Source organism: Argopecten irradians, chromosome 14 (assembly GCF_041381155.1).
Source record: "Argopecten irradians isolate NY chromosome 14, Ai_NY, whole genome shotgun sequence".
NCBI classification, from domain to species: Eukaryota; Metazoa; Mollusca; class Bivalvia; order Pectinida; family Pectinidae; genus Argopecten; species Argopecten irradians.
The window spans coordinates 20,042,396-20,054,160 of NC_091147.1; the positions used below are offsets into that span (position 1 = coordinate 20,042,396).

An 11,765-nucleotide genomic window follows, 5' to 3' on the forward strand; every position below is an offset into this window, starting at 1 on the left:
ATAATTACGTCACTTTCAAATGACGATTTTATTGCATAAAATATAAATAAAAAGTCGTGTGAGTGTAAATATAGGGATTGGATTTCGTTTTTATGTTAACCATGCTTGTATGGAGCAATTCCTCTAAGAATATATTCAATATGGGGCGCTAACGCGCCCCATAGAATATATTCTTAGAGGAATTGCTCCATACAAGCATGGTTAACATAAAAACGAAATCCAATAACGCGCCCCATAGAATATATTCTTAGAGGAATTGCTCCATACAAGCATGGTTAACATAAAAACGAAATCCAATCCCTATGTGGTATCAATTCAATTCAAAATCTCCAAAAAATCACTTCTCAATCCATTACAAATATGTATTATTTGTCCAAGAATTATGTGGTACCAACAAACTTCAACATTTCACCAAAATCAACTGTCATTCTATTTTCAGATACAAACAATACTTATGTGGTATCAATGTCCATGGCTAGGTGGTACCAGTTGTCCAAGAACATGTGGTATCAATTCAATTCAAAATCTCCCAAAAATCAATTCTCAATCCATTACAAATATGTATTATTTGTCCCAAGGTTTATGTTGAACAAACAAACTTCAACATTTCACCAAAATCAACTATCAATCTATAACATTCAAAAAATATTTATGTGGTATAAAATGTCCATCGCCTAGGTGGTACTTATTGTCCAAGAATATGTGGTTGCAATTTCAACCAAATCTCAAAAAATCAATTCTTAACATTTTACACAAAAATGTGGCTTATGCGGTACTTAATCTCCAAAGAGTATGTGGTTTTGTTTGTCCAAGACCATGCAGTATCATTTTCATTCAAAATCTCACAAGAAATTCTTAGTCCATTGCAAAGAGAAATCAATTGTCTAAGAATTATGTGGTACCCACAAATGTCAATTATGCTAAGATCAACAATGGATCTAAACGATGCAAAAAATGCTCGTGTTGTATTAAATGTCCATCGCCTAGGTGGTACCAGGTGCCTAAGAACATGTGGTGGCAATTCAATGCAAAATCTCACAAAATCGATTCTCCACCAATTACAAAAAAATGGTATCATTTGTAAAAGAAGAATTATGTGGTATCAACAATCTTCAATATTTTACCAAAATCAACTATCATCCTATATCAGATACAAACAATACTTATGTGGTATCAATGTCCATGGCTAGGTGGTACAGTTGTCCAAGAACATGTGGTATCAATTCAATTCAAAATCTCCAAAAATCAATTCTCACTTAATTCAGTATTGTACATTCATATGTACAAACATTATGTATCATGTCCATGGCTAGGTGGTACCAGTTGTCCAAGAACATGTGGTATCAATTCAATTCAAAATCTCCAAAAATCAATTCTCAATCCATTTCAAATATGTATTATTTGTCCAAGATTTATGTTGAACCAACAAACTTCAACATTTCACCAAAATCAATTATCATTCTATATCAGATACAAACAAACAATACTTATGTGGTATCAATGTCCATGGCTAGGTGGTACCAGTTGTCCAAGAACATGTGGTATCAATTCAATTCAAAATCTCCCAAAAATCAATTCTCAATCCATTTCAAATATGTATTATTTGTCCAAGATTTATGTTGAACCAACAAACTTCAACATTTCACCAAAATCAATTATCATTCTATATCAGATACAAACAATACTTATGTGGTATCAATGTCCATGGCTAGGTGGTACCAGTTGTCCAAGAACATGTGGTATCAATTCAATTCAAAATCTCCCAAAAATCAATTCTCAATCCATTTCAAATATGTATTATTTGTCCAAGATTTATGTGGTACCAACAAACTTCAACCTTTCACCAAAATCAACTATCATTCTATTTTCAGATACAAACAATAATTATGTGGTATCAATGTCCATGGCTAGGTGGTACCAGTTGTCCAAGAACATGTGGTATCAATTCAATTCAAAATCTCCAAAAAATCACTTCTCAATCCATTTCAAATATGTATTATTTGTCCAAGATTTATGTTGAACCAACAAACTTCAACATTTCACCAAAATCAACAATCATTCTATATCAGATACAAACAATACTTATGAGGTATCAATGTCCATGGCTAGGTGGTACCAGTTGTCCAAGAACATGTGGTATCAATTCAATTCAAAATCTCCCAAAAATCAGTTCTCAATCCATTACAAATATTTATTATTTGTCCAAGATTTATGTTGGTTGTCCAAGATTTATGTTGAACCAACAAACTTCAACATTTCACCAAAATCAACTATCAATCTATAACATACAAAAAATATCTATGTGGTATAAAATGTCCATTGCCTAGGTGGTACTTATTGTCTAAGAATATGTGGTTGCAATTTCAATCAAATCTTAACCTTTTACACAAAAATGTGGCTTATGCGGTACTTAATCTGATACAAACAATACTTATGTGGTATCAATGTCCATGGCTAGGTGGTACCAGTTGTCCAAGAACATGTGGTATCAATTCAATTCAAAATTTCCCAAAAATCAATTCCCAATCCATTACAAATAGGTATTAAGAATTACATGGTAGTAACAAACATTAATATTTAACGAAATTCAACTGTCTGACAGGATACAATAAAATGCTTATGATGTATTAAATGTCCACTGGCTAGGTTGTTCCAGTTGACCAAAAATCATGAAGTATCCACCAAGATAAAATTTTCAAAAGACAAATCATCAATATCAAAAAGGGAGGCCATGCTCATACAGCACTAAATGCCAAAGAAATATGTAACATCAACATACAATTTCAAGTAATGTAATGAAGGTCTATATGGTACCAAATGTCTTTAAGAGATGTGCTAAAAGATTTGTTAAAAAAAAACTTTATCAATATCCTCCATGATAACAATTCTAGGAGGTACTGAATGTTCACTCAAACAGTGTTGTCATAACCTTATATATTTAATCATCCGTTTTCTTCATCATTCTGAGTACTTTCTTTTTTATGGTTTCCCATGAACGCTTTTGTACAAGACCTTTCTTCTTTCTACTTTTTGCTATTGCACTGGTACAGTCTTTCAACCCTGGATTTTTCTTAAGTTTAAAGTTTTCCTTAAACAGTTCTTCTAGTTCTCTCTCTTCTTCTGTTGTCCACCTTTGTCGTTGAATATGTTCCTTTTTCTTCGCCACAGTCTCTTTCCCTACATCATCATCATCATCATCATCATCATCATCACCTTTCATAAATTTTGATCCTTCTTGATCTTGTTGTTGGAGTGCTATGTCTGGTCTTGCATTTATTACATCTGAAATAATTTGGAGACAGTACTACAAATAAGAACTGTCATCTGCACAGATGCAAGTTTATGACTCATGAATTGACCTTGAGGGGTGAATTTAGAGACTGTAAACTTGTTCTAAATATTTAGCTTCTATCCATGCATGTATATTTACCCTCTTTACATTTATGTTAAGTTTTACAACAAAGGTTTTTCAGGATAAGTTATTTCACAAAGACCTCAATGGACCTTAATGCTCACATGAAATAAATGGATAATATGTCAATGACTACAAATATGTAGTGTAGAAAAAATCACATTGGGAAATAGAATTGTTGTTATTGAAATGTTCACTTCACCTCTTTATCAGATATTTGCAAATTAACATACCTGTGATATCTATGTCCTGTAATCTTTGTCCAGCATATTTTCCAGCTAGATTTAGATCTTGAAGGAGCATCAATTTGCCAATGTTGACACGTTCAATAAAACCACTGGTAGCTCTATAATGGAGCTTGTGAATGGATGCTGTGTGTCCAAGATGAGTACACAGCCATTCCAGCTCATGGTCCTTCATGTCAATCACCTGAACAATGTAAATCTGTTGCTTATATCTAATCTTTGATTATTTTAGGATACAGGCCTCAAAGGTTTGGTCAGTTGGATTACTGAACGTGACTAAGAAGTATTCATGATGACCAATGATTTCCTTAAGATCATCTATGTTAATAATCCCAGTAGGGAGGACCATTGCCTTTCTAGTTATTCTGCTAATTGCATATATAAATGGCTCTTCCTTACCCATACGCATATAATTTTACAATTCATTTTACTAACTTTGTGTAATAGTATTTTACATGAATAAATAGGTTATGAATACATACTTGGCTGAGGGTAGCAATGTACTTCCTCATCGATACGCTTGTTATTCTCTCTGGTGCTTTCAACGAATGTTCTGCACAGATTGTCTTTAAGGAATAATGAGAAATTATGTGATAAAACATATCTACACTGAATCAACTCTTCAATATCAAATTGGCCATTAATGAAAAATTTTTCATTCATATTCATGCATATATATAGATTAGAAATTTTAGTAACTTATTAAAGGTCATAATCCATAAACCAACTTTTAATTTGAGTAAAAAGTCTAACCTGTGTTTGCAAACAAGTAAGGGTTCCATGTTTTAATTCCAACAGCCCGTCTCACATTGTCTTCAGCAATGAAAGATAATGCTTCTTTCGTATCATCTGGGACCAAAACTGGCACAGTTTTTCCATTCTGAACAGAAAGCACAAGTGAAATATTTCAGGTTCACAATTGATTAGTTGGAGTTCAAATTATATCTTTATTGAATAATTGACATTTAAGAGGCTGTGCCTAAAGAATGCATTACTCCAGAGACTGTGTAGAAGTCATCATTTAGGAACAATAATGTCAATATAATGTCGATATCATGAATGAATATGTATTGTTAATGTATAACATGTCCTTCATTTTCAGAACGAAAAACTTGAGGTCACCTAAACACACACTTACTCCCATTAAGATTAAACAATAAAACACTTCCAGACATCCTGTAAATGTGCTTACCTTTCCTCTGATTTTGATGAGTTCTTGGCTTTCAAACAAGATGCATTTCTAGTACTGACATATCGTCTCCCAGAAGTGCAGAGTCTGCCTCATCAAGCCCAATTGATCGTCCTCTGTAGTTTTGTAAGCTGCAAAATATGTGCAGATGCATATATACAAGTACCTCAACTGGCAAGTGATTGCTAGGACACATAATAACACCGACATTCAACAAAAGAAATTCTTGACAAATACGCAATATTTCAACAAACTTTAAGGTATCTACATATTTCAACAAATTTAAAGGACTTCATGATGGCACGCCACATGTAGTTATGGAAAATGCTAATACCGGATCTCCGCTAATACGCCGTTGACACACGACGTTAAACAATTTATGCTCGGAATTATTGGCTTGGATTTTTAACTTTGAAAGAGAAAAAAGCCATCCAAATGATTTTTTTTCTCAGAACAAAAGTTGTCGGCTATTATCTGTAGTTTTACAGGATGTAAACAGTATCCATAGCTCAATAAATGGGAGATATGCGATTTTTCTAACACCGACATGAATTCGTAAATGCGTAGTTGGGATTTAAGGGGTTAAGAGGCTTGCCTAAAGAATGCACACTCCAGAGACTGTGTAGAAGTCACATTTAGAAAAATAACAGTCAATATAATGTCGATTTGAATCCGGAATGGTTGTATTGTTAATGTATAAACATGTTTCATTTTCACTTTCATATCTTACTCAATTTTAAACAATAAAACAAGATTCCTGTAAATGTGCTTTTCCTCTGATTTTGATGACCCGGCTTTCAACCCAGTTGATAAGATTTCTTGAGAACTCCTCAGCATCTCGTTTTCCTTTATTGCTCTGCCTCATCAAGCCCAATTGAAGTCCTCTGTTTATTTTGTAAGCTGCAAAATATGTGCAGATGCATCAAATACAAGTACCTCAACTGGCAAGTGATTGCTAGGACACATAATAACACCGACATTCAACAAAAGAAATTCTTGACAAATACGCAATATTTCAACAAACTTAAAGGATCTACATATTTCAACAAATTTAAAGGACTTCATGATGGGCGCCACATGTAGTATGGAAAATGCTAATAAAATCACCAAAATATATACATATATATCTTAAGGCTTATTCTATATAAGTACTGCTATTGTTTTTTGATACTATACCAGAGACATCTTTTTTCAGAATTGCCAATTCCCTGTCATATATATCACATGTGAATACAATATGGCCCTCTTTTTCTATTTGGAGCATTAAACTGAGAGGATGTAATTGTTATTGTTTACTGGAAATGTAAAATATTTACCTAAGGGCTTCAAGCTCGCCACTCCTCCGTTTGTTGTAAGTCAGTAGTCTTGTTTGTACCAGCATAACTGCTCGTCTGTATGTATCAATGTCTTTTTCATACTTCATTGTCTTCATTTCATTCACTACACGCCCACCAAGAACAGACAGGTCCTCCGGAATTGGTAGTGGTGAAGCCGGTTTATTCACTTTCATATCCTGCAATTTTAAATGTGCAAGCTTTGAAACCCGTGTTGACCACTCCAGTTTGATAAGACTTGAGAACTCCTCAGCTTCTTGCTTTTCTTCTTTATTGCTACTGCGTAAGGCTAAGCCAAGTTTAATGTTTGCCATTCTTCCTATGTCAAAACCAATTTTAAGAGCAGCGGAAGGGCTTTTCAAATCTTCTTCATCATCGTTTTCCATGTGAGCACACAGAAGTGCACCTTCACATACAAGATCAAAATATTTGGGTTTCAAATAGTCTGATAAAGTTAGTTTTTCTGCAGATAAATCTTGTAAGTGATGTAATAATCTTGCTGATCCTCTCATTCGTGACGAGGTGTAGTATTTTCTTTTGATTTTATTTCCCAAGTTTCTTCTCAGCCAAGTGTTTCCCAGTGCAACTATTAACGGATCAGCTTTTGCAGAATTGGTCAAACAGTCCCTTGTCATTATTGGATACACTTCCTTCACTAGTCCCTTGGATGCCTTCTCATTTATTTTTCCCATGGCAAATTCCGATCTTAATATAGCTTCACCCTTGGTCATTTTCTTTGTTTTAATACTTCCAGGGCAGGTCTTTTGATGCTTGAAAGACAAGGATTCCTTCTTGATCCACTCAGAACATAAAGGACAAGGCCCATACTCATCACTTGAGAACTTTCCCTGTTTACGAGCAATAATGAGTTCTCCTTCCTTCATCTTTATCACTGTCATATTGTGCAAGTCATCCCCTTTATTTCTTAGCAATGTCTGTTTGGCTTTTAACTGGTCCTTTTTTGCAATAATTTCTTCAGCTTTTGAATTTCCTTTCTCTATTTCCTTTTTCAACCTTAATAACTCTATACAGTCATCATGATCTTTATGACAACGGAGATGCTTCAATATGTTGGTAGACAGCTTTTTGCACACAAAGCAACAGTGATAATTATTATATACTCTGTCTGTAGCCTTTTTCCTTCCTGTCTGGGAAGTAAATGATTTGAGTGTTTTTCGGACATAAATTCCTGGATGAACTTTATCTCTAATGATGAATTCTTCATTTAAGAACTCGTGTGAACACTTGCCAGGCTCATCTTCAACACCTTCGCTGATCATGTCATCATCATTTCCTTCCAATTCATTATCTATAGCGTCCATGTCATTGTCTTGAATCAAATCCTTTCCTAATTCACCATCTTCAAAGTTCATATTGCCATCACTGATCTATCAAATCTTCGCTCAGTTCATCCATATCTGAATCTGGGACGTAATCAATCTTCTACTGGGAGAGGCCCTTCGACGTCTAAGGTATCAGTAACATGAAGAGGTCCTCAGGAGGAGGTTCCGCTTCGGCGACGGCCTTTTGATGTCTAAGGTATCATAACACTGAAGAGGTCTTGGGGGAGGTTCTGCATCTTTAACAGGCGATGGGCCCTTCAACGTCTAAGGTATCATAACACTGAAGAGGTCTCGGTGGGAGGTTCCTCGTCATGAACAGGAGACGGCCTTCGGCGACTAAGGTATCAATAACACTGAAGAGGTCCTCAGGAGGAGGGTTCCGCGTCTTGAACAGGCGACGGCCCTTCGACGTCTAAGGTATCAGTAACACTGAAGAGGTCCTCTGCATCAAGGGCGAAGGCCCTGACGTCTAAGGTTCCACTGAAGAGGTCCTCGTCTTTCAACAGGTGATGGCCGACGTCGAAGGTATCAGTAACACTGAAGAGGTCTTCGGGAGGTATCAATAACAGTAACACTGAAGAGGTCTTCGGGAGGAGGTTCCCGCGTCATGAACAGGAGACGGCACTTCGGCGCTAAGTCAATTGAACAGGTCGAACGGCCCTTCGACGTCTAAGGTATCAGTAACACTGAAGAGGTCCTCAGGACAGAGGTTCTCTAAGGTATCATGAACAGGTCTTCGGGAGGTCTTGACGGCCCTTCGACGTCTAAGGTATCAGTATCACTGAAGAGGTCCTCGGTAGGAGGTTCCGCGTCTTCAACAGGCGATGGCCCTTCGACGTCTAAGGTATCAGTAACACTGAAGAGGTCCTCGGGAGGAGGTTCTGCATCATGAACAGCCCATTGTATATCTTTCCTCCACATTTGAAGAGTTTCTGGTTTCCTCTTAAGTGTTCCTGTGAAGATGAAAAGCAGAATAAATGATGTACATATTCTAGCATTACATGAATTTAGTGACAAGTTATAATAATTAACTCATCACTGAATATAAATCATGACCAAAATGAAAAGGTTATTAAAAGGCATGGTAAGCGTATTTTTTCTGTACATGGAAATACAGAAACGTTAAAAAATACTCAATTATTACAGACATTAGATGTTCTAACAAGGAAGCAAAGCAAACCTGGTTTAAATCTGTCCTATGAACAAGACAAAAGGATTAAAAGTTATCAAAGAATACAAAAATTTATCATTGTTCATCATTAGTAGTCAGAACTTTTTTCAAAAGAAAGTTAACTCTAATAATTGCAATACTATTAATCATTAAATATCTATAAATTTACTTAATAACTACAGATCCATGGACAGGTATTGTTGCAGCCCTAACAAAAAAAAATGCATAGAATATTATGTCAATGTTGGGTTTTAAGTTTAAAGGAATATTTTGCAGCCCGAGATATTTTTTCATGGATCAGTTTTATAAGCACTTGTTTATATAATCAAATAAAACTACATATGTACCATCAGCTGCAAATTGTCTGTCCTGTGGTGAATTTGGACAATCAAAATAGGTGTACTTTTTATGAATACTTCTCAATAGTGTAAATTTAAAACATCTAAATATAGCGTACAGAGATTCCCAAAATGGAGTCGCATCTACTCATAAATGTTATGCAAAAAAAATTTGGAAAATTCACAAGTGTCAAATGTGTAGCTTTCAATTATAAAACATTTTTCTGCTGACATTACTATTTCATTACCAATTTTAAATATACATCACAGATATACTCATATATACACCAATATTTCATAATTGTATACTGGCCTGCTAATACAACATGATTTATTTTGCCAATTTGTCTAACTAGAACAAATTACCACAAATCATATGTTAAATGTTTTGATGGTAAATCCAGGCATATGATTTCCATAAGAACATGAAAAGATGTCATTGTTCCTTTTTTATGAAGAAATTAACAAAAGGCCGAAGGGCCTTACTAGTAATGGTCATCTGACTACCTACATCATACCTGTTTAGCACATAAATTCATGTATATAAAGTAGTGGTACTAGAAAAATCATGACTCCATGTAGAACCTTTTTAAATATTATAAATAACCATTTGGCTGAATCTCGATGGTGGTGGAACTTGAGAAGTTGTGTAAAATGATTGCAATCACTTTACAAAATGGCTGTTGTAGCTGCCATGCCTTTGAGTCAGATGACCTAAAAACTAGTGGTGTACAGGGCATCCAGTTGACTCTCGACTTTAAGCAATTTCAGGAGTCAAAAAACATTTCTCAGAAATTAATCTGAAGGGTTGAAACATATGTCAAGTAGGCAAATCCCTTCAAACCCAAGAGTTAAATCTCTATCTCGAGAGTCAAAGATATATAAAGGTCAAATGGGTGCCCTGGTGTAAGGATTTACTGATGCATCAATGCATTGTATCGCAGGATAATGATACATTGTTTATAACTGATCACGATACTTGAGTAAGTTGTGTTGTTTGTCCTTGAAAATGTCTGCCAATCATGTTTATTTAGCTGAAATGGGTGATTCAGTCAGATGAGGGTGAAAGTAAGCTCAGTGGGTTATAATGTTACAGTGGTTTTATCAAGTTTTTTACTCTCGATGCCAATTTAAGCAGAACAGTTTTTTCAGGAGTAAAAAAAATCAGCAAATGATCTCATCCCCCCCCCCACACTAATCTGAAGGGTTAAAAACAATATTTCAAGTTACTGCAATGCAAATTCCAACTTCAAAAAAAAAGATTATGGAAACTGGCTCTATCCGATGTCAAATATATATATGAAGGTCAAATGGTGCTTGTCCAGTACTGTGTTAAGGATTTGTTCACTGTGCATCAATTGCATTGTATCGCAGGATAATGCATTGATACATTGCTTTATAACTGAATTGTATCACGATACTTGATGAAGCTAAGTTGTGTTTGTCTTCCTTGATCAATGTCTGCCAAATGAGGTTTATATTTATAACAGAAACAAGGTGATTCACCACAAGGAGGTGAAAGTAAGCTCATGTGGCTTATAAATGTTACTTGTTGGTTTTATTGAAGTTTTTAGGGAATTATTTCATGCCAATATAAATAATTCCTCGCAGAACAGTGATTTTTCAGCCTATGTAAACAAAATCAGCAAAAAATCTCAAATCCCCCCCCCACACACACACACACACAATATTTGATAAAAAAATCTCTTTCCCCCCAATCTTACTGCAATGCAAAATTCCAACTCCAAAAAAAAATACATATATATATGGAAACTGGCTCCTGGTGCCTATGTTAGAATATCACATTAATAAACCACCACATTATGTTCGGGTCTCTTTGGTGCTTGTCGCAGTACTTTTGCTTCAAGCAGGCCGTCTTGTTCACTTCAAGTGTTGAAGGCTTGGCACATTTATTTACAGCATAAAACTAGATATATAGCACCTTGACCAGATAAAACGATGCTCATTCCTGCACTGCAGAGTGACTAAAAACACCAAATTGGCAATCAAATTATGTAAGCTACAACTTAAAGTTTTTTTAATCCAAAAACTTTTACAAAATCTTTCCATGATAAATTCCCAAATTAGAGGTAAAATGTTGTTTTCCAAAATACCCAGAAAAATCACTGGTTAAGATGCAATATCAGTTGTCAGTTAGGTGTGGAACAGTCTGCCAAATGAATGTCGGCAAGCTGGAAAACTACAGTTCGTTTTCGCATGTTCACACCTGGGATACACACAGATCTTAAGCAAATGGAGCATCTGGCTATCTGATACATCATCGGTTTTCCCATATATATCGCAATTACGTATCATATTGTAAGCCCTGTATCGCAATATTACGTATGATAAATCTTTTTTTAGCCACATACCTCGCGATACACAGCCCTACAATTCAACTAATAAACCATAAAATTTCAACAATATTAGCATCAACATCGAACATCTGTTAATTACGTTTTTGTGCCATGTTGGACCACAAGTCCAATATTCGCTAAGAGGAAATAATTTTCTAGCAGGCAATCGTAAATCAATACACAAATTCATAAAATCAATAATTCTAGAATAATGCGTATGACATATATCGAATATCGCACTGCCACTAACAGTGTAGCAGCAAATTATATCAAAAATAGCAACACATAATTAAAACCACCAATTATGATTCAAGCATAAAATATGAGCAAGGGGGGGAGAGACAGTCAAAAAATATTCCTCAAAAAAGAAACCCAA

The 11,765-nt window shown here is 35.1% G+C and overlaps 1 long non-coding RNA gene and 1 pseudogene across 1 annotated transcript; one reads left to right on the forward strand and one right to left on the reverse strand.

The window, feature by feature from the left end:
- The first annotated feature begins 759 nt into the window (after window positions 1–759).
- On the forward strand, window positions 760–1,870 carry LOC138308043 (uncharacterized). Its single transcript, XR_011206081.1, has 2 exons — window positions 760–1,190; window positions 1,515–1,870. It is a non-coding gene; the product is annotated as an uncharacterized lncRNA (long non-coding RNA).
- A 145-nt stretch (window positions 1,871–2,015) lies between these two features.
- Window positions 2,016–7,560, reverse strand: LOC138308041 (uncharacterized; annotated as a pseudogene).
- Between the last annotated feature and the right edge of the window lie 4,205 nt (window positions 7,561–11,765).